Source organism: Cetorhinus maximus, chromosome 14 (assembly GCF_964194155.1).
Source record: "Cetorhinus maximus chromosome 14, sCetMax3.hap1.1, whole genome shotgun sequence".
Lineage (NCBI taxonomy): Eukaryota > Metazoa > Chordata > Chondrichthyes > Lamniformes > Cetorhinidae > Cetorhinus > Cetorhinus maximus.
Genome location: NC_135892.1, coordinates 56,282,629 through 56,307,498, shown reverse-complemented (window position 1 = coordinate 56,307,498; position 24,870 = coordinate 56,282,629). Strand labels below are relative to the sequence as shown.

Genomic DNA, 24,870 nt, shown 5'->3' with positions numbered 1-24,870 from the left:
TTCAGATATACTACAGGCCAAGAAATATCTGACTCTAGAAAAGACCAGCCAAATAGTCAGGCAATCCAAAATCTGCCTATAGAACAGATCCATTTTACGTGGTGAAAGTAAGCCATGAACAGCCCCAACTGTCCAGCTAGTAAAGCAGCGAAGCGGCAGAAAGACTCCAGGCCAAGGAAAGCAATACCTAAATTGACCACAAGAGGGTGGGTGACCATGGCAGCGCTGCGGAGCTAAACGACCCCACAGACGAGATCGATGTCCAGCAATCTTAGCACAGTGTTTTAACTGCAACCGCAGAGGACACTTTGGAAAGCTATGTAAAGCTAAAACACCCAGATGTGAGAAGAATCTCAAGGGGAATCCATGAGATTGAGGTACGACACCAGGAAGAGACCAAACCGTGCTTCTTGGGTGAGGTCAAGGATCCTGGGTTTTCTTTTTGGAATGCGGAATCTCAATGAATGGTCACAGTGCCTCAAGTGGAAGTCAAACAAGAGGATGACCAGCAACATCAAGATGTGTCCCAACCTCAGCTCCCAACTGCTGCTGTCTCAAAGCCTTTAAACACCATGGCACAGATGCTGCAACCTCCAGCCAACACACCCAACTGTAAGATATTGTTGGAACAAGGGAGCAGCCATCAACTCACCAAAGGGTATCTCAGTGAAGTACAGAACCATACAAATGAACACAATTTCACGAAAAAGGCCAAACTGCAAGGTGACCCCACCAATCAGACACATCCACATGACAGAGAGAGGCACCTTTAACACCCACTAGGCTCACAGTGGACCACATGCAAAAAGAAACACTGAGTTCATACCAAGAATGAATGGAGTGAACATTCTCTCTGAAAAGAAGGGGACAAGCCGATGGCCCTCAAGCAGACCAGATGGGGAGTTAACAAGGAGAGGTTCAACTCCAAGGAGTGAAAAATGAGAATTAGAAAAAGACAACCAAGTGCCAGAAAGACAACCTACAATGCAGCCTCTGAATCAACAAAGATTTCTCAAATCAACAGAGCCTACCACTCCTCCAAAGGTAATCAGAACAAAATCTGGAAGAATCGACAAGATCCAGACTGCCTGAATCTGTAAAGTCAGAGGCTTGAGAGGGGGAGAAGGGTGCTATAATGATAATGCAAATACCTTGGGTAAATATGATTTCAATGTCAATACATTGGGTAAAAGCTTGGGGGGATGTGTAGTATAAGGGTGTATGACATAGCAAGGATTAATGTGGGACTGGGTAAAGTACTGCCCACACCTTGCCCATTGGCATTGGGCGTCATGGTGGGCATGAGTGGACAATATGGCGGGAAGGCCAAAAAACAGTTTCACGTCATCGTGAAAAATGTTTGCAACCATCCACTCCGTCGTCAATGGCGGGCCGCATTTCCTGCTGTCGCACATCGGGAACATCATTGTAATACATTTGCATACCATTATAAGCCCAGTTCATGTGAATCATCCCCCCACATCCAATTTACCACCCACATTGGCAGGAAAACACACTGGTGCAGAACACATCTTGACAAGTGTAACGTGCAGAGGTCAGGACTTACCATCAGGGCCTTGCTCACATTGTAGATATCTGAGGAGCAGAAGATGTTGGAACCTGACAACAATGGGACCCTGGAGGAACATCCATCGCATGCTGGGTGGATTCTCATGGACATGGCTCCACTGTGAGGCAGCTCACGGAAGGTGGAAAATCACCATTCCGTGTCTGCGTTGGGGTTTCAGTGTCTTGGCCATAGTCTGTGATGGATGATCGTCGAGGGGTTGTAGAGGAAGGTCCAGCTCTGAGTGGGAGAAGAAGAAGTACCTGGCAGTTGGGAGAGGAAGGTCTAGGTTTCACTGGGGGAGGAAGGTGTGTCGGCGGGGTAAGGTTGGGAAGGGGTGACTGAAGATGTCAGTGGGGGTGAGGTTGGGAGGGGGAGGGAGTACAGGGGGGAGGAAGGAGTAAGGCTGAAGGAAGAAGTAAGAGTGGATGAAGGAGTCAGGAAGGGGGAAGGAGTAAGGCTGGAGGAAGAAGTAAGGTTGAAGGGAGCATTCCAGAGGGGGGAAGGAATAAGGGTGGAGGAAGAAGTAAAGGTGGAGGAAGTACTCAAGAAGTGGGAAGGAGTGCGGTGGGAGGTGGGGGGTGGGTGGGGAGGAGTCCGATGAGTGAAAGGAGTCCTGGGGGGAAGGAATCCTGGGGGGATAGAAGATCCACTAGGGGGAAGGAGTTCCAAGGAGGGTGCGGATGTCCAGGTGAATGTGCAAGGGCGGAGTTTGTGGAGTTGATGACTGCCTCCTGGGGAGTGAAATGAGGGTGGGCATGTTAGGAGGGAATGGTGAGAATGAGAGAGGGCAGAGTGAGGTGGCAGGTTGGGAGGGTGAGAGTGCGATGGTATCGGTAGAAGGGAGTTTGGGGGGACTTGGGGATAGGCACGGACCCTGAGGGTGGGAAGGAGGAAGCCCGGGAGGTTATTGTGGATACGGGTGGGATTTTCAAAAAGGTAAGGAATGTGCACGTTCACCTGGACATCCACGAAAGATAAGAGTTGCGGCTGGTAGGTGACGGTGGGGAGGTGATGCCAGGTGGGTTGACAGTGATGGGAGAAAGGACATGGGCGACTGGGGGTGGGCGGGGAAAGGATGGGGGCGGGGAAAGGATGGGGGCGGGGCTGAAGGAGAATGTTAAACGCTGCATTCTTGCAAATCCAAAAGTGAGCGGTGGACGGGTACAGGTGCTGCATGCGAGTGTGATCAGTGAGTGGGAGATGCAGGTCAGCTCAGATGGACAACTGAACGAGAACCCCAGCCGGCAGCACTGAAAATGCTCAGGACATTGAGATGAGTGTGATTGAGGATGGATCCGCGTGCGTGGGAGAGTGCTTACACATGGATCCTACAGGCCCTGCCACACACACACTTCGATCTCCAGAGTCACTCGTGGGCCAGCTGCGAGCAGCTGAACTGTGAGCGGCGGGGGTGGGGATGCAGGGGGGAACTCACAAAGCCTGTAAGTGAAACTGACAGACACCATTACACGTCATTCAGTGAAAGTGAATATATTTTCAGATTATAAAGTGACAAAATGTGTTCATCCATGCAACCAACTGTGATCAGAAATTCTTAACTTTTTTAGGCCCAATACTGAGAGTTGCTCCTTTGACATCCGCAGTAGGGGTGGAGTAAGGCTGGAGGAAGAAGTAAGGTTGGAGGGAGGATTCCAGAGGGGGGAAGGAATAAGGGTGGAGGAAGAGGTAAGGGTGGAGGAAGTACTCAAGAAGTGGGAAGGCTGCCCTGACATCTGCAGCAGGGGTGGAGACAGCCTGTGCAATGTTTGGCCCTGTTGCCTCTGATGACTTCAGTGTGGGTCCTCTGGACAGCTGAGGCCTTGGGGGTCCTGGCTTGCTTTGGCTGTCCTCCTGTGGGCCAGATGCTCCCTTTGTGTGATAGAGGATGAGTTTGAGGGGGGGTCACAGGCAAAGAGGACTTGGAAGGAGTGAACAGCCTCTGAGGTTCCTGAGTGGATGATCCAGGGGTGTCCAGCTGCCACTCCTTCTCCCTTCTGGTGCCCGAAGGCCCCGGCCTGGCTCCTTGAGAGGAAAGAACACCTGGAGGGATGTTGGGGTGCCCAGTTTCCCTCTCGCGTTGCCGCTGCAGGAAGTCACCCATGGCTCCTGCGATGGAGTGCAGGTCTGCACACATCTCCATGTTCTGCTGGACCAGGGTCTCCATGGCGTCTGCCATCCTTCCCATAGAGACCTCCATATGTGCACATGTGGGCATCACTTCATCAGAGAGCAGGTGAACTCACTCCTCCGACTCGCATGTCACTCTGTTGAGGGCTTCCAACAGCTCTGTGTGATTTTCCCCCACCCTCTGCTGACACTCCACGATGAGTTGGAAGGCCGAATCCAGAGGCTTGTCATCTGACTCGGACCTCACAGATGCTTCTTCCCCAGCAGTCCTCTGAGTGCCAGGGGTCCTGAACCTGCCTCCTCCTGCTGCGGACATGTGTCCGTGTGGTGACCGCCAGATTGTGAACCCGAGCCTGCTCTTGATCTAGGTCCCACTGAGCTGTGTGTCTCTGTGTTGGTGGAAGGTGTGGTAAATGCTGTGACGGGTCTTCCAGGCTGCTTATTTACAGTTCTTCAATGGAGGAGGAGTCCTCTTGGCTGGAGGTGAGGACCTGGATGGAGCTGAGGGACAGGCTGGCTAAGGGTGTTGGTTGCTTGGCAGAGCTCCCTGTGAACAAAAGTAGAGATAATTAGTGCATGACAGCAGAGTCAAAAACAAGGAGAGAGGGCACTCACAGTTGTGTGAGAGAGGGATTATGTGGTGCAGTGCCCTTATGTATGCATTTGCCACCAACCTCACCATCGCCACAGGCACGGTCCACGTCCTCACCAGTCATGGTGCTGTTACCTCCATGCAGGTTGAGTCCAGAGTGTTCTTTATAGACTGTTCTCTGATTCTATTAACACATGACTCTATACATCATACCATGGGCAGTGTTATTCTCCAGTCCCACATTAACTCTTGCTATGCCGAGCACCTTTACATTACAATTGCATACAGCCACATACAACATCTTAGAACATCCCCCTTTCTTCTCCAAAGAAAACTTTCCTTTCCAACGGAGTGTAACTGTCATCAAACAATCTTTGCTTGCTTTCCCTGCTCCCCCATCTCAAGTCTCTGACTTTATAAATTCAGATGGTCTTGAGGCTTGACAGTTCTTTCACAGCTTGGTCTGTCATGTTTGAAGGAATGATAGCAGAACTCTATGTTTCTAGTACTTGGCTATGTCCATTTGATTCACTTTTCGTGTTCCTTTGAGTTGCGTTTCACTTTATTAACAACTCATCTCCTTTTTTCAGACACCATGGGTTTGTCCTGTTCCTTCCGAGGGGAATTTCGAGAGTGGGCTTGAGTTTTCTTTTTCCATGGTGTCCGCCATATTCTTGCTGGATGTGGATGTTTCACAAATGGAACTTTCATTTTCACTTGCCTCGCAATTTCAGCCAAACCACTTGTTTGCTGTTTTATTTTAAAACTGTTTTGCAAGCTTATGGATCCTTTCATTCAGTTCAGCTTTTTCTTCTTCTAGTGCCTTGCACTTCAATGTCGGAATGACATTTTCCAATCTCATTTCTGTCTTTTTCTGTCTGCAACAGAACTTTGTCCTTGTCTTTCATTATGGATTCAATGTTGGCCAGGACTGTCTCCAACAAATTCTTAACTTGTTTCAGCTTCATTATTTTGCTACTCATGGCTTTGTTATCCATTCGCAGTTTGGAAAGTTCTATGGCTTTTCCTTTCAATGCCTCCTCTTTGCCATTCAACTGCTTCTTCAGCTGTTCAGTCTGTTTCTTGTAGCCTTCAGCTTCCTCCTGGAATATAAAGCATTGCAGAGCCTTTTCTGCTAATTGGTTCGTCAGTTTGTTCAGAGTGACATTAAATTCAGTTTGCTTCTCTTCCCTATTTTCCAAAAGAATAACCTTTGACCTAAGGGGTTCTTGTAGCATGTGAAGGTCTTTTGACAGGTTTTCCTTTTCTTTGTGAAGCTCACTTGCGTCATCTTGAGTTTTCCTGTAATTCAGCATCGTCTCCTTGAGTTTCTTCTGCTATGCTTACATTCTGCTGTTTTCACTTCACTACGTTGCTGAATGGTTATGCATTCCTGTTGCATTTCATCTTGAAGGACAATCAGTTGTTCTTTCAGCTGTTTAGTTTCTTGTTGACCTTTTGCCAACTCACTCTGGGCTCCAGTGCATCATTTTATTGCTACTGATAATTCTGATACAGCTTTTTCTGAAGTAATATTCAACGCCCTTGTGAGTTCTTCATGTTTTTCCATGGCTACATATTGATTCTTCAAGGGTCTTTCAGGGTTGCAACTTCTTTGCGTGCCTTTTCTGCTTGCTGTTTTGCCTGGCTGTACACCTGGTTGAGTTTTCCCAATTCCTGTTTTGATTTGCCAACTATGGAATTGAGGATCATTATTTTCTCCTGATACCTTTGTGTTGTCTCTGAAATTTGCTTGTTCAGGCCTTGAACAGCTTGTTCATTGAAGACTTCAGTTTATTATATGTTTTCAGAGGTATATACTCAGCTTGAATCTTGCACTTCAGATCTTCCAGCTCAGCTTTGAAGCAAACATTTTCCCATAGAACAGCTTCATTTACTTATTGCACATTTTGCTTCTTTTGAGTAACCTCATGCTCTGGAGTCTTCTGTTGCCCTCCATCTGTGTTCTTTTGTTGCCCTTTCTCTGGTGTCATTTAGTGCCCTCCCTCTGGGGTCTCTGCTTGCCCTTCCTCTGAGGTCTTTTGTTGCCTTCACTCAGGGGTCTTTTATTGCCTTTGGCACTTAATTGGGAATTGCTCTCTCTCTGGGGTCTCTTGTTGCCCTCGGCAGAGCTGCCCTCTCTCTGGTGTCTCTTCCAATTTTCTGTCCATGGCTGTTTTCTTTTATTATGGCCATAGCTTTAAATTGCATTACCTCTTTAAGACAGTAAGTGCAGTAAATTTTTTACATTCAGGCTTTTGGCAGCTGTCGGCTTCCTTTGTTGTGAGTTTTTCTGCTTCTGAGCTTTTGGCGGGCTGTCCTGTGATCATGACCGCTTTTTAAAAACTTTTTAAAATCTCTTTCTTGTTGAAAAGAAAACACAGCAGCAATTGAGCCAGGGTTGTAATGAGGTCAGGAGCTGAGTGGCCCTGGTGGAACCCAAACTGGGCGTTGGTGAGCAGGTTATTATTAAGCAAGTGCCGCTCGATAGCACTGTTGATGACCCCTTCCATTACTTTACTGATGATGGAGAGTAGACTGATGTGGCAGTAATTGGTCGGGTTGGATTTGTTCTGCTCTTTGTGCACAGGACATAACTGGGAAATTTTCCACATAACCGGGTAGATGCCAGTGTTGTAGCTGTACTGGAACAGCTTGGCTAGGGGAGCGGCAGGTTCTGGAGCACAAGATGTCAGTACTATTGCTGGAATATTGTCAGGGCCCATAGCCTTTGCTGTATCCAGTGCCTCCAGCCATTTCTTGATATCATGTGGAGTGAATCAAATTAGCTGAAGACTGGCATCTGTGATGCTGGGGACCTCCGGAGGAGGCCAAGATGGATCATCCACTCGGCACTTCTGGCTGAAGATTGTAGCAAATGCTTCAGCCTTTTCTTTTGCACTGCTGTGCTGGGCTCCTCCATCATTGAGGATGGGGATATTTGTGGAGCCTTCTCTTCCAGTGAATTGTTTAATTGTCCACCGCCATTCACAACTGGATATGGCACGACTGCAGAGCTTAGATCTGATCCGTTGGTTGTGGGATCACTTAGCTCTGTCTATCACTTGCTGCTTATGCTGTTTGGCACGCAAGTAGTCATGTGTTATAGCTACACCAGGTTGACATCTCATTTTTAGGTATGCCTGGTGCTGCTTCTGGCATGCCCTCTTGCACACTTCATTGAACCAGGGTTGATCCCCTGGCTTGATGGTAATGGTAGAGTGGGGTATATGCTGGACCATGAGGTTAGAGATTATGTTCAAGTACAATTCAGCTACTGTTGATGGCCCACATCACCTCATGGTTGCCCAGTCTTGAGTTGCTAGATCTGTTCGAAATCTATCCCATTTAGCACGGTGGTAGTGCCATACAACGCGATGGAGGGTATCCTCAATGTGAAGGTGGGACTTCGTCTCCACAATGGCTGTATGGTGGTCACTCCTACCAATACTGACATGGACAGATGCATCTGCGGCAGGCAGGTTGGTGAGGATGAGGATGTTTTTCCTTCTTGTTGGTTCCCTCACCACCTGCCGCAGGCCCTATCTAGCAACGATGTCATTTAGGACTCGGCCAGCTCAGTCAGTAGTGTTGCTACCGAGCCACTCTTGGTGATGGACATTGACGTCTCCCTACCAGAGTACATTCTGCGCCCTTGCAACCCTCAGTGTTTCCTCCAAGTGGTGTTCAACATGGAGGAGCACTGATTCATCAGCTGAGGGAGGGTGGTACATGGTAATCAGCAGGAGGTTTCCTTACTTTCCATGTTTGACCTGACACCATGAGACTTCATGGGGTCTGGTGTCAACGCTGAAGACACCCAGGGCAACTCCCTCCCGGCTGTATGCCACTGTGCCGCCACCCCTGCTGGGCCTATTCTGCCGGTGGGACACGGCATACCCAGGGATGGTGATGGTGATGTCTGGGACATTATCTGTAAAGTATGATTCTGTGAGGATGACTATGTCAGGCTGTTGCTTGACTAGTCTGTGAGACAGCTCTCACACCAGCCCCCAGATGTTAGTAAGGAGGACTTTGCAGGGTCGACAGGGCTGAGATTGCCATTGCCTAGGTAGCCGGGTAGTCGTTCATTCCTTTTTTTGTGACTGTTTAGTGGTTTTTAACAACTGAGTGGCTTTCTAGAGTCAACCACATTGCTGGAGTCAGGTGTAGGCCAGGCTAGGTAAAAATGTCCTTCCCTAAAGGACATTACTGAACCAGATGGGTTTTTACAACAACCAACAATGGTTGCATGGTCATCATTAGACTTTTTAATTCCAGATTTTTATTAAATTCAAATTCCACCATCTGCCGTGGCAGGATTTGAACCCTGGGCTCCAGAGCTGGATTACTAGTCCAATGACGATACCACATCCCTCCCTCTGCCACCTATTCTAAAATTATACTCTAAAAAGCTACTTTTTTGTATTTTTGCCCACCATCTCATGAATTGTGCAACTCAGGCTCTTTCAGTATTCTGTAATGGACTTCCACTCACTCTGATGGATTCCTCACTTCCAAGTTTGTAGTGAAACTTCCTTAAGTTTTTCTTCAAGTTTTCTTCTTAGGTGTGTGTCTCTCTAGTTAGGTTTCAGTTGCTTAAAGCTTTTCATAACTTGGGATGCTGTTCTGGGTTCATACATTCAGCTGCCACCTTTCACCATGGATCACCATGTTGGATTATGGTACTATCCCTGATGTGACATCTTGTAGGAGTGACCATCGCTGCCAACCGTGTTATACTAAGCTGATAGTGCTGATTTCCCACCACTGCCAACCATGTTGTTATATGGTTCATGGTGGTGTCTCAATGATGGTGAGATCTTGAGACTTGTATATTTAAACATGAACTCTTTATTGTTAACCTTTAACTATTTACAGATCCCAGGTTACTGTCATGTATGGTGCTATTACCTCCATGCGGGCTGATTCAAAACTGTTCTTTCTAGCTCTCAGACTGTTCTCAGTGTCTATTACCATGTGACTCTATACATCATACTGTGGGCGTTGCTATTCTCCAGTCCCATATTAACTCTTGCTCTGCCAGCACCTTTACATTACAATGGCATGCAGGCACATACAACATCATACAGCAACTACTACCTTCCAATTCTCTCCAGCACTTATCCTGCTGTAAATGATGACAATGTGGCACCAGGTAATTCACAAAGCATGAGGGAACTAGAGGAAAGGGGAATGGGTAAGGACATGACACCTTCCCAACAGAGACAGAGGGGAAAGGTGCCCATGGATTTGGAGTTCTGGGACCCAGATATCATGTGTACGTGCCTGACAGAAAGGATGTTTGAGGAATATAACACCTATGTGCAGAATCTGAGGTCAGTCTCCAAGTATGTGTTGCAATAGACAGTTATGTGTCTGGGAGCTACCACATTAATTTGCAGGATTATCAGAGAAATTGTTTCATCATTGCATGTATCAATGAAGCATGTGACATCCTCATTGAAATCTGCAACAGACCCTTGTCTCAGAAGCAGCCCAGACAAGTCAATGTCTCTTTTTTTATTTCTTCGCTCATGTTGTCATTGTTGGCAAGGCCAGCATTTAGTGCCTTTTGGAAGTTGGTGGTGAGCTGCCTTCTTGAACCTCTGCAGTGTATATGGTGTAGATTTTTGGCGACCACGAAGGGACCCTGAAAGGTAGTGAATTGACAAAACAGACTATGGAGGAGTTAGTCACAAAGTATGTTGGGGGTGGGGAGAGACTGCCCTTGAACGAGGGGGTGGGTTAGGGTGATTCTGGAAGCACCTGGTAGAAGCTGATGAGTGGACATAGGGATCTACATGTAATCGATCATTAGTAAAGGCAGTCTGGTTGATGGTAGATCAAAGGAAGCGCCATGAAATGGAGGCAGAACTGATTAAACTGTGAAAAGAGAAAGAGGAAAGATCAGCTGCAGTAAGCAGAACATGGAATAGTTAAGGCAGGAGAAGGAGGAGAGAGATAAAGAGAGAGGGGATTGGGATAGAGAAGTGGAGAGATGGGCCAATAAGAGAGAATACCTAGAGAGTCAGTGTGTCCATAATCAGCAGCAGTGCAAACTCTGGTCTGAGAAAGAGACAACGAAAATAAAGGTGGAGTATGCTGAGAGAAAGAGAGAGATGATATCAGAGCAGCCTACAGGGTTCGGCAGCAGGGAAGGAACAGGCTTGCTGACCACACACATTGTCAGGATGTATTGAGGCTGGAAACATGCTCATTTTCATGCTCAGGGGAGGAGAAGCTGTAGACAAAGAGGAGTTTGAGGGTGGCAAGTGGGGAGAGACTACCTCTATGCTGGATGGCCAACATTCCCGTTATCCGGAAGGGAGGCCTAGGTCCTGATTAGCAACGGGGTGCTCTTGATCATGAATTTGTTTTTCCCTATTCAACTGCGATATTGCAAAAAATGGCCGGAAACTTAAAGAAACTCCTGATGGGGGAGGAACCGTACGGTCATTTCCTGGAAATTGATCAGATGGCCGGGCTCCACAGTTTGGATGAGCAGAAAGGTCAACTGCTTCTTTTTACCTTGGCTCCCTCTGTTTATACAACTCTGCCACATGAGGCAAAGACAGGACAAGGGACATGGGATCAGATGAAAACCCGAGTCACCGCGGCCATGGGACTGACCAGAGGGGACCCACTTAAGTTGTTAGACATACTCACTAGGAGCCCACAGAGTCACTGGCGATGTTCGGTTTTGGGCAGTATATGATCAGGCCCATGGGGGTGCGGCTCAAGATCGGGCATACTTACAGGCAGGCACCTTGAATCACTGGTTGTGGACCCTTATAGCCCACTCTCTACCCTATCTGCAGGCAGCCTGTGAGGACATTGACCCAGATGCTGATAATAATACGGAGGCAGGAGTCCTAAGGAAAATGACCCTTAGATTTCAAGGGAGACAGGGAGAAAAGGGAACTAAAGGGGAAATCCCTAAAGAAAGGGGGAAAGGAAATGAGATAAAAGGGAACAGCAAGAAATACTGGCATCAAGTGGGAGGCAGGAAAAAGTCACCTCCCCAAGCGTTATAACTGTGGAGGTAAGGGGCTTTTAAGATGGGAATGTAACAAGGGACAGGGGAGGATCGAAGCCTGATCAGGCAGGAGGTGCTCCTGATAAAGTGTCCACAGCTCTAACCTGGGAGGACATGGAAATGCAACTAGCAGCTCTAGAAAGGAGACAGCTAGATATCAAGGTGTGCATGGTGAGGAATGATGCCAGTATCCTTGAAGAGGATGGGAATTGACGGGGCCGTGCCCAGCCTGAATTCCTCGATCCACTCAAATATGACAAGTACAGGTGACCCTGTGTGGACATTTGGGTGGAGGGGAATGAGGGCAGGTACCTGGTAGATACGGGAACTTCCCACACAGTCATCTACACTTCTTGCTCCCTAAAATCTCCATGGTCCAGTGGAGACCCCTACATACTAGAGAGTTTCACAGGTGACATCCAAACCATTAGAGGTCCAGGTCAGACCTCTGTTCGCTAAATGGACATGTATCCTGGCCAAGTGGTCAGACACAGGAATAGGAGTTTTGGGGGCAGATTGGATGCTTCACCACCAGGTGGCAGTAGTTATGGCGAATAATTGTTTGTGGGGAGGGGCAGTAGGAGAAGACAGGGTTGTGGTCATCCCGGGAGAAGCCAGAAAAGGTGGCCCGTCGCCCCCATTGAGATCGTATGTCCCCGACGCCCTGATACAGCATACCCCTTCTGATTATAAAGATTTAATTGTCAATCAGAGGACCTCGTTTGCCACCCATAAACATGATTGTGGGACAGTGACTAGGATGGAGGTGCAGGTAGATGGGGGGAAGCTATGGTATGACCCCAGAAACAATACACCCACCCAAAAGAGGCAGAGGATGACTTGGAGAGAGCTGTGAGATCCCTAGTGGAACAAGGAGTCCTCTGACCGATAGCCACCCATGTCAATTCGCCCATTCAGCCTGTGAAGAAACCAGGTGGGTCATGGAGGATGATAGTGAACTATCGGACCTTGAATAAGAACATCCCACCTTGTGCACCTACAGTTGCCACGGCAGCAGACTTGGTAGCTACTATCCCGATCAATGCCCAGATTTTTACTGTCTTTGACATATCAAATGGGTCCTGGTCCATCCCAGTAAGGAAGGAGGACAAGTACAAATTCCCTTTCACCTTTAAGGGTCAGCAGTATACCTGGACATGTTCGCCCCAGGGCTTCCATAACAGCCTCTCCATCTTCCACCAGAGCATGGCTGATGCCCTGAAAGGATTTAGTTGTCTGAGCCACCTCATCCAATATGTGGACAATTTGCTCTTTTCACTGAGACCAAAGGGGACCATAAGGAACTCCTTGCAGAATTGCTGGTTTTGTTTAGAGAGGCAGGTTTTAAAATAAACCCCAAGAAGGCTCATATAGGACAGAGGGAAGTCCAATTTCTAGGCTTGAAAATCAGGCCAGGGGAATGGGCCATAGACCAGGAGAGATGGGAAACCATAGGTGCGCTTAACCGTCCTGGATCAGTGCCAGCCCTCTGATCGTTTATCGGCCTCACCGCGCATTGCAGGGAGTTCATTGAGGATTATGATGGGAAATCAGCACCACTAGTAACCCTGCTTAAGAAGGGAGTAGATGGGGAATGGACACCGCAATGTGAGGAGGCTTTTGTCCAATTGAAGGAGGATTTACAGTCAGCCCCTGCACTTGGGTATAGTGGACCCAACCCGAGAATTCACTCTAGAAGTGGCTTCCAGTGACACCAGCCTAAGTGCAGTTTTGATGCAGGAGGTGCACGGCCTCCAGTGGCTGGTAGCATATGTGTCATAAGTTCTCAGAGGTAGAGAAAGGATATTCAGTGTGTGAGCGCCATCTGCTAGCCACCTTCTGGGCAGAGAAACATCTAGCTGTATATACAAGCATTCAGGTAGTGACACTGACCACTTATCACACCCCCACCAGACTATTACTGGAAGGGCACATCAAAGATGGGACAGTCTCCAGTGCATGAGTGGCCAGGTGGACACTTCTGTTGCAGAGCATCACTCTAAAGATCAAGGCACTGCCAGAGCCTCGGCTGGCAGCTAACCTCAGCTATCGAGGTGAGCCCCATATCTGCACTGTAGTGGTGGTCTGGGTGACTGAAGGGGTGGTGGGGGGTGCTCCAGGCAGAAATACATCCTGAAGGGAGAGACGTTTATGTGGACAGGTCTAGTTTTCTGGAACAAGGAGAATGGAAGATGGGTTGTGGGATCTATGTTTCCCTCTGAGGCATTGAATTGACTCTAAAATTACCATCCCACCTCAGTGCCCAACAGACTGAACTGGCTGCTGTTGCCTATGTGGTTACCCACCCTCAGGAATTTCCTATGCCTTTGTAATAAACTTGGTATACCATACAGGCTTCTTACTTGAAACAGAAAACTTTATTTACAGAGCTCTTGTAGAAGTTACATGCTTGTATCAGGCCCACGCCTAGAAAACTCCACCCCGAAGATTACCCGCACTTAGGGCTGATTCGTTAGTACAATCACGTGACCCCTAAAGGCAGTAGGAAAGGTTTTCCCCACAATCACTACAATCCCCTTCCCCCTTTTTTTTTACATTTCTTCTTCATAAGAATATATTAATCCATAACATATACATATATACACAGGTCTCTGAAGTGGTTTTCTAATTCGGTTAGAGTGATGTAGTTCTATGACTTGAGATTCTTCCACTGGATCGACATGAATCTCTGGAATTCTGTACTAGTGAAGACAGTACTGTTATCCGAAACAATGATTCTGGTAGGTCATGTATACTAAAACATTGGCGCAGCTTTTCAATTGTTGCACATGATGTCGGTGATCTAACTTCGTATGCACGCATCCACTTAGAACGAGCATCAACGATCAATAAAAACATGGTATCTAAAAATGGATCTACATAGTCTATATGTAGTCTAACCCAGGGTCAACCAGGCCACTCCCACGGATGCAGTGGAGCTGAAATGGGCAACTTCTGTTCTTGCTGAACTGGAGACAGTGTTTAACCATTTTTTCTATGTCACTGTCTATACCTGGCCACCAGACATAGCTTTGCACAAGCATCTTCATTTTTGATATGCCTGGCTATGCACTGTGAAGCTCTGTCAAGAGTGGTTCTCTATCTTGTGAAGGGTCAACGACTCTTGATCCCCACAACAAGATCCCACTTTGACAACTTGACTTAGTTTTACGGGCATGAAATGGTCTTATCTTTTCAGAGACTGGTGCATTCGACCATCCTTGCAATACCTGGTCTCAGACTTTTGATAAAACTGGGTCCCGGTTTGTCCAATTCCTTATTTGCTTCACACAGATCGACAAAGAGTCCAAGAAATTCAACACAAGAACAACTTCTTGTGGCACTGGAGCATGTACAATGCTTCTTGGTAACGGAAGATGACTGAGTGCCTCTGCATTTGCAATATGTACACCCGGATGGTACATAAAGGTACACTCATATGCCAATAAAATCAAAGCTCAACGTTGAATTCTGGCCAAGGCTATTGGCGGAATTGCTTTATCTTCACTAAGTAAACCCAATGGTGGTTTATGATTGGATACTATGGTGAAATGTTGACCTTTCAGATATTGATGGAATTTCTTTACTCCAATTATTATGAATAAACCTTCTTTTTCAAGATGTGAATAGTCGTTCTCAGCTGCAGAGAGAGATCTGAAATATCTGCTCGCAGAGCGGTGGAGAGAGGTGGAAACTAAGACCCAGGAGATAGTAAGGACGTAGGTTAACTCACAAGCCAAATCACAGACGCTTAAAGAGCCCACATGGAAAAAGTCAGTGGCAGCAGTAGAGGGAGAAAAACAGAATTCCCTGAAGGGACTGAATAGCCACTGTTTTAAGTGTGGGAGGCAGGGACACTTAGTTAGGGATTGCAGGAGCCCTCGACAGTCCACCAGTCGGGAGCCTCCCTCCAAACAAGCACCTAATCCTGAGCCATCTGCGCCAGAGCAGCAGGTTGCAGTTAGTTGCACTACTAAAAGCTCAGATCATTACAGGCAAAGAACAGGCAGTATCTATGGTTACCGGGTCCAGCGCACCTCCACTAGAAGGACCCTTAGCAGGGCTCTGATGAAAAGATGAAAAGAGAGAGTCACCCCTACATCAAAGATGTAATGCAGTCTTTATTTGAGCAGGGCAATGTAAGGCAAGACACTTTCACAACCAATTCACCAATGTGGCCTGTAAGAAAAGCTGATGGTATGCGGAGACTGACAATAGGCTATCGTAAATTAAACTCTGTGACTCCAGCTTGCTCCCCTTTTGTGGGAGAAACCCCTACTCTGTTAGCGCAAGTGCCAGTTGTTTCAAAGTAATTCTCCACCCTCGATATTGCTAATGGATTTTGGAGCATCCCTGTTAAGGAAGATCAGTATAAATTTGCCTTTACATTCAAGGATCAGAATTACACTTGGAGTTGTCTGCCACAGGGATTCCACAATGCCCCAGCTATTTTCCAAAAATGCATGGCTGCAGCCTGAAAGAATTTTCGAAACCTGACTGTTGCAGTATGTGGATGATTTATTGGTGGCTACAGAGACTGTAGAGGAACATTTGACCCTGTTAGATGAGCTGCTAACAATTCTGGCTGAGGCAAGTCTCAAAGTTAACCCATGAAAAGCCCAGCTACTCCAGAAGCAGGATACCTTTTTGGGAGTTTCACTCTCTCCAATGGGAACAAGCCCGGATGCTCATAAAGTTAAAATCATTCAAAGGCTCCCCTTCCCACCTCCAAGGCCGCACTACGATCCTTTATATACTTGGTTGGTTATCAACGTAATTTTTTTCAGGGTTTTGCTAAGTTAACAAAGCTACTGTACGAACTTTTGAAAGGTCCTGGTGATAAAGTTCAGCCAGACTGGACAGAACGCCACACTAAAGCTGTAACAAGGCTTAAAATGGCAGTCATGCAAGCTACTAGCTCAGTTATGCCTGATTCCATAAAACCATTTCATTTAGAGGTGGGCTGTACAGAACAAGGTCTAACTGCTGTGCTTTACCAAGGACATGTTGGAAGATTACAGCCAATGTATACGCATTGCATGTCCTACAAGGGACAGAGAATATGTATACTGCATGCGAACATCACCTGCTTGCTACATTTTGGCCAGTACATCATTTTAAGAGCCTCATACGTTTGCAGCAAATCATTTTCCATTCACCACATGCACCACTGAATCTACTGATGAAACCAGGAGATTCACTGGTTTCATCCCAACGGCTCAGCAAGTGGACTTTAGAGCTGTTACATAGAGACATTGACATCACACCAAAGGCAACGACATTACTACCTCAATTGTTGGCATATGAGGGTGATCCTCATAAGTGCTCACTACCTCTCATTGACTTTGATTCACATCCTGCACTGAAATAACCTATTAAGGACACTCCAAATGTGTGCGTAGATGGATCTTCTTATCACCTGTAAAGATCACCATGTGCAGGTTATGCTGTGGTGTTATTGGGAAGGGTTATTAAAAGATGCTGCAGTAGACATTCTTCCCAGTATGCTGAAATACTCGCACTACTGGCTGTTGTCAGAGAGACATCTGACCTACCAGTAAACATTTGGTCTGACAGTGCCTATGCTATAAATGCTGTACTAGCCCTTCCCCTCTATCACAAAAATTCTTATTTCACTGTTGTAAACCCCTAGCCCGTGGTGCATGGCTGAGTATGTTATGGGCAGCATTAAATAATCGCACTCAACCCTGTTATATTGGAAACGTAGCTGCCCACAAGAAAGGACAGCCTCACATTGAGGGTAATGCAGAAGCCAATAGGGCAGCCAAAGAGGCCGCCATATCGGGAGAATGGGAACCAGAAGTTACTGAATTTTACACCATTGTATCAGTAGTAAACGGTAGTGATCCCATATGTTATGACACAGCAGTTGTTAATGGCTGAGTTATTTAAAATCCCAGAGGGAAACTTTAAACAACTGTCATAACCTATATTTTCAATTGGTATGTTTGAGATGCAGTTCAGAATTCATGAATAAAACCAACAGGCCTCGAGAGGTTTTTTACATAAATTAAATTAAACATTTATTAATTTAACACCAAATTTAAACACATAACTACAAATTACTACCATAATAACTTTTTAAAAAATCCCCAAATTAATCACTCCCAGGTAAATATCTTCACCAAGGCAACAACAACCCATAGACTTTAACAGACACCAGGCAAAGCACATTTTATCTTACAAATTCAAAATGAGGTTCCTTTCAATTTGTTCCCTTTGCAGACAGTTGTAGGCTTCCAGGAGGCATAGATCTCACATGCCTCTAACTTACTCACACAAAGCTCTTCTGTATATACCTAGCCTTCTCTTTGAATGTAAATTCTCATTGTATCACCAGGCCCTTTGAACTCCACCTCTTCTAACAATAGAACCACTTTCATAGTACCAATTTTATTAGTAATACAAACATATTGCTTGGTGTCTCCTAGCTAGATGCAAGATTTCACCCCCAGTCTTTGAGTGGTTTATTCAACAAAATGCAAATGTACTCTTTACCTTTTAACTTACTGTTCACCTGATTAACGCCTCAAAACTACTATACATCAAAGCACCCAGACTATGTGGCTTTAATCCAATTAAGCCACACACAGACACCCGCAGACACAGACCCCGGTACAAGTCCAATTTAAAATAATTTCCAATAACGTTTTATACATTAATATCGCTTCATGACACCATAGATTTAGGAGCCCTCCGGCAACAGTATCAAACATATGCTGTTGTCATTGAGGGACACAAACAAGGTAATCCTCTTCCCCCAGCCAACATCCTGGGCCTCAGACATGACAATGTCTAAGGCTCATGATTCAGATGCCCAATTACTGATGCACCACTCTGTGGCAGATTCCCCATTGTCTGTGTACCCCTTGAAGTGGGGCAGGAGTTGCTGCACTTGTTCCATTCCCATTCTGTAGGTGGCCATTATTCAGCTGAAGTTACTTACCGGAAAATTGCAAAAACAGTTTGGTGGCCTGACATTCAGGACGCCATCAAGCAGTATGTATCACCATAATTTTCATGTCTCCAGCAGAATCCCTCCCCATCCAATAAGAGGGCTCTATTATACAGTGCACCACCTCCAGGTGGGCCATGGACCCATCTGCTGACACACTTTATTGGATCCCTGCGAGCCACTCCCAGTAATTACACCAACGCATTGGTTGTAACTGACTAGTTCACAAAGTGGATTGAGGCCTATCCCTGCAGATCTAATACAACACTCGTTGCCACTAAGACTCTGTTGAGTGAGGTAATCTGTAGGTGCGGCTGCCCTTGCAAGTGGACAGCGACCAGGGATCACATTTCACAAGGAAAATTTTTACTCAGTTGCAAAAATTGATGGGAATTAGACACAAATTGCATATCTCCCATTACCCTCAGTTGTCTGGCATAGTTGAAAGGGGAAACAGAACCTTAAAAAGAATGCTTAAAAAGTTATGTACAGATTACCGCACTCAATGGGCTAATATGTTACCTTTGTACCTCACGGCCATAAGATCAACACCCATAGAAGGACAGAGATTTCCCCATTACAGGTCATGTCAGGGAGACTCATGTAAACTCCAGGCCATCTAACATTAGCTGCAATTGGTCCGATGACACAGGATCCTTGCAGCTCCAAGTGGCTAGAATGGATAGAGGAAAATGTAGCTGACGTAAATCGCCAAGTGGCAATGAGTTTGGGAAAGTCAAAGAAACAGGTCAAAAAATATTTTGACAGGAAAGTGAGACCTTTGAATTCCAGGTAGGGGACATGGTTGTGGTACTCAACTACAGTGAGAAGGAAAATGTATTTGAACCAAAATGAAAAGGACCATTTTCCAGAATAGACAAATTGAATCCAGCCATATACCTAGTATAGTTCCACGGAAAAAGGAATTTGAAAGGTAAAGACAGGAAGTGGTACCATATCAATCAGTTGAAAGCTGTGAAAGAATAAATACTTCACCTTTTTCGGTTTCAGACCAATTGCGAGGATGCTTGTATTCGTACAGCTGCTGATGCTTGTCAATGCCATTCCAGGAACAAAATTTTTGACATGAAGATAAGGACGTATGCAGATAAGCACTATGAACATGACCATAGGAGATAGACACCAGGACTCGACAGATTACTGTGACATGACTGTTTACTGCTAACAATACAAATGGGATCCATCCCATGTTGATGATGGGAATTAATTATTATGGGTGTGGAAAAGTGAAGGATTGAAGGTGAAGTGTGATTTCTTCCAGAGAAGTGTGAGGATAACATCCAGATTTGAATTGGGAAAGGGAACATGGAAGGATGCAGATTATCACCGCATACATTTTGTCGAGATCTCACCAAATGATGTAGGAATCCCACACTTAGGATCAGACTTGAATACTTTAAGCTGGCCCAAAATGGTGGAAAGATACCAAGGAATGATATCATGTTTAACCAGGAAGTTTGAATTATCTGAGCGTAATCTGGGAGCACTCATACAGATTCATGTAGTAGAGAAGGACGAGAAGGCTAAGGACAACAAAAATAAATCTAAAAGCAATGAAAACAATGCTATCCCACCAGAAAAATGCCCAAGTTTAGGTGATAGACCAGAAAATGGATTAGTAGTTACCCATACATATCAACAGTAATAATGTGAGGAATGAGATAATACCTGTTATATTGCACTTTGGAGATATCCCACTTCCCCTGGGAATTTGTCCAACAGAATATCAAAAATACTATGATAAAAGCAAAATACTGCGGATGCTGGAAATCTGAAACAGAAACAGAAAATGCTGGAAAAGCTCAGCAGGTCTCACAGCACCTGTGGAGCTAAAGACAGAGTTAATGCCTCGAGTCTGTATGACTCTTCTTCAGAAAAATACTATGGCCAACTGGTGGAGAAGGTGGTAAAATATATCATGCTGAGAAATCAGGCACTAGGTAATTGGAAAGGATGGGGTGAGAAGGGTAAACCAGAGAATGTGAAACTGAATGTGAAACGGGGGGAAAAGAGAGGATTAGGAGAATGGATAAGGATAGGAGCCTCAGCAGGAACTGCCGCATGGAATAGGATTGACATTGAAAGTATGTGGGAACATAATGAGGCGATTAGAGGACACTTAAAAGGCATCCTAACTAATGCAAATAGGGAAAATGGAGACGTAATTCAAGAGTTATCCCAAGTTCTCTTGACAGTCAAAGATGAGAACAGTATTCTGACAAATTGAAAAGAGTCAATGAAGTTATCAAAGAAGAGGGAAAGAGTGGGAGACCATATCTAAGGCCTTTGCTTGTTCAATTTATGGGAGCTATATGCTAGACCAGGTTATGACAAGTCTTAATGACCTGGAAAATAATCAAACTCCCTCTTTTATAAACAATAGTGTGATTAACGAATGCTTTATGGGTTACAGTGACATTAAGAGGGCTCAACAAAATGGGCTATCATACCTAGTAAAGGGAAGTCAAGCACACAGGAGCCAAGTGCCTGTGGTCCTGTGGTTACCATGCTTACAGGAGCAAACCTGATGGGAAATATTCAGAGTAGAACCTAAAGGTATTCTGAAACAGCATGCTTGTGTCTCTTATGTGTCCCACCCAGCTATATTAATACATCGCAACTACACTTGGGGTAATCCAAATCTTGAGTGTTGTTCAGAGAGGCGAGGCATTTACATCTGCCGATGTGATGTTAGGGACCCCAGGAAACCAGCTTGTGGGTTTACCTTAGATCAAGATCCACCAAACTGTGAGGTGAACATTCAAAGGTGGGGAAAGCAACATGCAAAGTATTTATATTTACAAATGAGAGTTTACTGTGTTACAACTAACACCCTTAAAATGAAGCATGGCACAAAATGGTGTCCCATTTTGAAACCCACATTCTGTTTTAGACCTACACAAATGACATGTATTGAGGATAGTATTCTGTTTCCAGTACCTGTACATAACATCATCGAACTCTGAGTTAACTTTGGGATGCAAGGGGAAGCACTGAAAGTGATAGTTCAGTTGGGACACCCTATCCCCCCCTCTATCCTTAAATTTGAGGCCCACAATAGAAAGAGCTACAACATCTCAGAATCACTTGATAAAGATGCAACAAAACAATGAGGAAAGAGAAAGAGGAATTAGAGAATTAGGAGCTTGACACTGGTGGGAAACTGTTATGAATGTAGGTCAACACCCTTGGTTAAAAACTCTGTCCACAATATCTGTCTTAGTCCAAATAGTGACAATTATTGGGATAATACTGATACTCTGCTATCTGAGACATCTCACTCAAAAACTGCAGAGGTGCACCATTGATTTGAGCTAGGCTGCTTTGGGAAACAATGATAGAATTGTTATGCGAGGCATCAAATGCCAAGCATTTTAGCCTCAAGGTGGGGAATATGTAGGGAAATTGATGTTTAATGAGTAGTTTTAGTTTAGTTCACACTATCAAAGTATAGTGATCAGTTAACCTTATGGTATACTACCATTTTAAACTATAACCAATAGAGGACCCCAGCATTTAATATCATGTGACTCTGCTTAGCTTTATTTGACAGAGAAAGGCACCATGGGATTTTAGACACAATGAGGTAATATACTAGTGAGCTAATTCAGAACAACTGATGAAGAGGCCCTTGTTACACTTATTTTTTTTGAGGTGTCAGCTGTGGCTCAGTCCATAGCACCCTTGCCTTTGAATCAGAAGGTTGTGGGTTCATGTCCCACTCCTGGAAACCAAGAACTGTGAATGTACTCGAAAGAGTTACGTGTGATCTGTTGATAACTTGAAAGAGTTACACTTATTTCCATATTACAGAGCCACATTGGCTTGCTGCCTTCAAGGTTGAATGGGCAAGCTTACATTCTCTCACATTGTAAAACCTTATCAGAACCGGGCGTTATCAGAAATGGGAAGTTAGGAGAGATTTATTGTACAGAGAGGAGGGAAAGAATAACAACAGCTGTGTTTTACATTAAGCAAGTTTAATTTGTAGTGTTTTAGAAGAAAGCAATTACATTTGACTCAATGTATTATTTTATTGAGAGCTAACTTTTGTTACAATGTGTGACTACTTTTGTAACTGTATAATCTTTTTAGTCTTTAAACACTTTAGACTATGTATTAATTGAATGTATAAGGAGACTTTACTGCCTTACATTTTAAACACTGATTACTGCTTTGCACTTATACTTTATACACACTATAACTTTTAAGTATTACCAACTTTGTAATCATTTGTATTAGTACTTTGCAATCTTTTGTATTAGGCCTACATAGTTTTAAGGTTATAAACAACTTTTCCAAATCATCCTTTTGTCTTAAAAGTAAAGTAACTCATTCCAATTATCAACAACCGCAGAGAAAAACACCACCCAACAAATGGCCTGTAAAGACAGTTATTGATAAGGGTTCTGATTTAATTAAGCAAAGTCTGAGACGATGAGCTCAGGCTATCATTCATGAGGACATGACAGCATGTCTCCCCTATCCTAAACAAATGGTCAAAGGAAAATACCCTAAAACACCCTTTTGTCTTAGCAGGAAGTTATTAAAGTAACAGAAATAGACTCTAATGAGGAAGATGGTCCTACAGGTAATTGAAAAGTGAGAAGTGATATTAATTGATGACCACCACCCTTGGGGCCAATCACAGGTTGATCATGCACCCCTTAAGCCAATTAGAAAACAGCCTCACCTTGTTTAGGCTAATCAGAATACAATAACATCATGTGATTTGGACAAGCTGAGTGAGTGGGCAAATGCATAGCAGATGCAGTGTAATGTGGATAAATGTGAGGTTATCCACTTTGGTAGCAAAAACAGGAAGGCAGATTATTATCTGAATGGCTATAAATTGAGAGAGGGGAATTGCAACGAGACCTGGTGTCCTTGTACACCAGTCGCTGAAGGTAAGCATGCAGGTGCAGCAGGCGGTAAAGAAGGCAAATGGTATGTTGGCCTTCATAGCGAGAGGATTCAAGTACAGGAGCAGGGATGTCTTGCTGCAATTATTCAGGGCTTTGGTGAGACCACACCTGGAATATTGTGTGCAGTTTTGGTCTCTTTACCTGAGGAAGGATGTTCTTGCTATAGAGGGAGTGCAGTGAAGGTTTACCAGACTGATTCCTGGGATGGCAGGACTGACATATATGAGGAGAGATTGAGTTGGTTAGGATTGTATTCACTGGAGTTCAGAAGAATGAGTGGGGATCTCATAGAAACCTATAAAATCCTAACCGGACTAGGCAGGGTAGATGCAGGAAGGATGTTCCCAATGGTGGGGAAGTCCAGAACCAGGGGTCACAGTCTGAGGTTACAGGGTAGACCATTTAGTACTGAGATGAGGAGAAATTTCTTCCCCCAGAGAGTGGTGAGCCTGTGGAATTCGCTACCACAGAAAGTAGTTGAGGCCAAAACATTGTATGTTTTCAAGAAGGAGTTAGATATAGCTCTTGGGATGAAAGGGATCAAAGGATATGGGGAGATTGAGTTGGATGATCAGCCATGATCATAACGAATCGTGGAGCAGGTTCAAAGGGCTGAATGGCCTACTCCTGTTCCTATTTTCTATGTTTCTATGATCACGCTGTGGGTTGTGGCTTGGAAAGAGTTAATAAACAGCAACTTTCACTGACCAATGCGTGCTGAACTTGAAACTGAAGACTGCTTGTCAGCTGAAAGCAGAAGATCAGAAGACTCCAGAGAGAGAGAGAGAAGACCAAGTGTTGACATGCGCCCAAAGCTGAACCAGGAAGCAAGAATCGTAGTACGCCTGTAAAGTCGCTGCCCTGCTGTGATAAGTATTGACTTAAAGTTTCCTGAATTACTTCACCAAACTGTTGCCTGTTGCCTGAATGGTTAAAGTCTCAAATGAACAAAATTGGAATTTAAGCTCAAAAGAACTTACACTGGAGAAATAGCTGATTGGCCTTTTGCTCTGATTCCCGTCTTTTCTTCTGTTTGCCGTAAGAGTTTTGTCTCGTCCTTTATTTTGATCTCAGTGGGCCAAATTTCTCTCGGGTGAAATCTTAACTTGGTTCAGTTCGGTGGTTGAGCTACCCATGGCTTCATTACCCACTCACATCTTGGAAAGTTCCACGACTTTTCCTTCTAATGCCCCTTTTGTTTCAATAAGCTTATTCTTCAGCTCTTCTGTCTGCTTCTTGTATCTCTTGGCTTTCTCCTGGAACATTGTTGAGTTTTTCTGCCAACTGTTTCTTCAGTTTGTTCAGAGTGACACTATATTCGTTTTGTTTCTTTTTATCATTTTCCAGTGGAACCAACTCTGACCTGAGGGATCTTTGCATCCTGTGAAGGTCTTTCGATTCTCCTGACTTATTCCAAAATACACTGTCATATTCCCTTATCAACTCAGGAACTCTTCCTGTTCTCATTTGAAATATTTCTGACCAGTTGAGCTTAATTTCTTTTAACCGATCGCGGCCCAGAAGACTATGTCCTCCACCTGTCACAATGATCACTGGAAGCTGGGCTGTTTGTTGCCTATAGGACACAGGCACTGTGGCGATGCCCTTTACCTGTATTGA

The 24,870-nt window shown here is 45.0% G+C and overlaps 1 long non-coding RNA gene across 1 annotated transcript in view; it reads right to left on the bottom strand.

The window, feature by feature from the left end:
• LOC144690135 (uncharacterized) overlaps positions 1–24,511 on the bottom strand; it is a 99,720-nt gene extending 75,209 nt beyond the window's left edge. Inside the window, exon 1 of the long non-coding RNA XR_013578763.1 lies at positions 24,231–24,511. This is a non-coding gene — a long non-coding RNA (uncharacterized LOC144690135). The remainder of the gene's footprint in view (positions 1–24,230) is intronic.
• Positions 24,512–24,870: the final 359 nt, after the last annotated feature.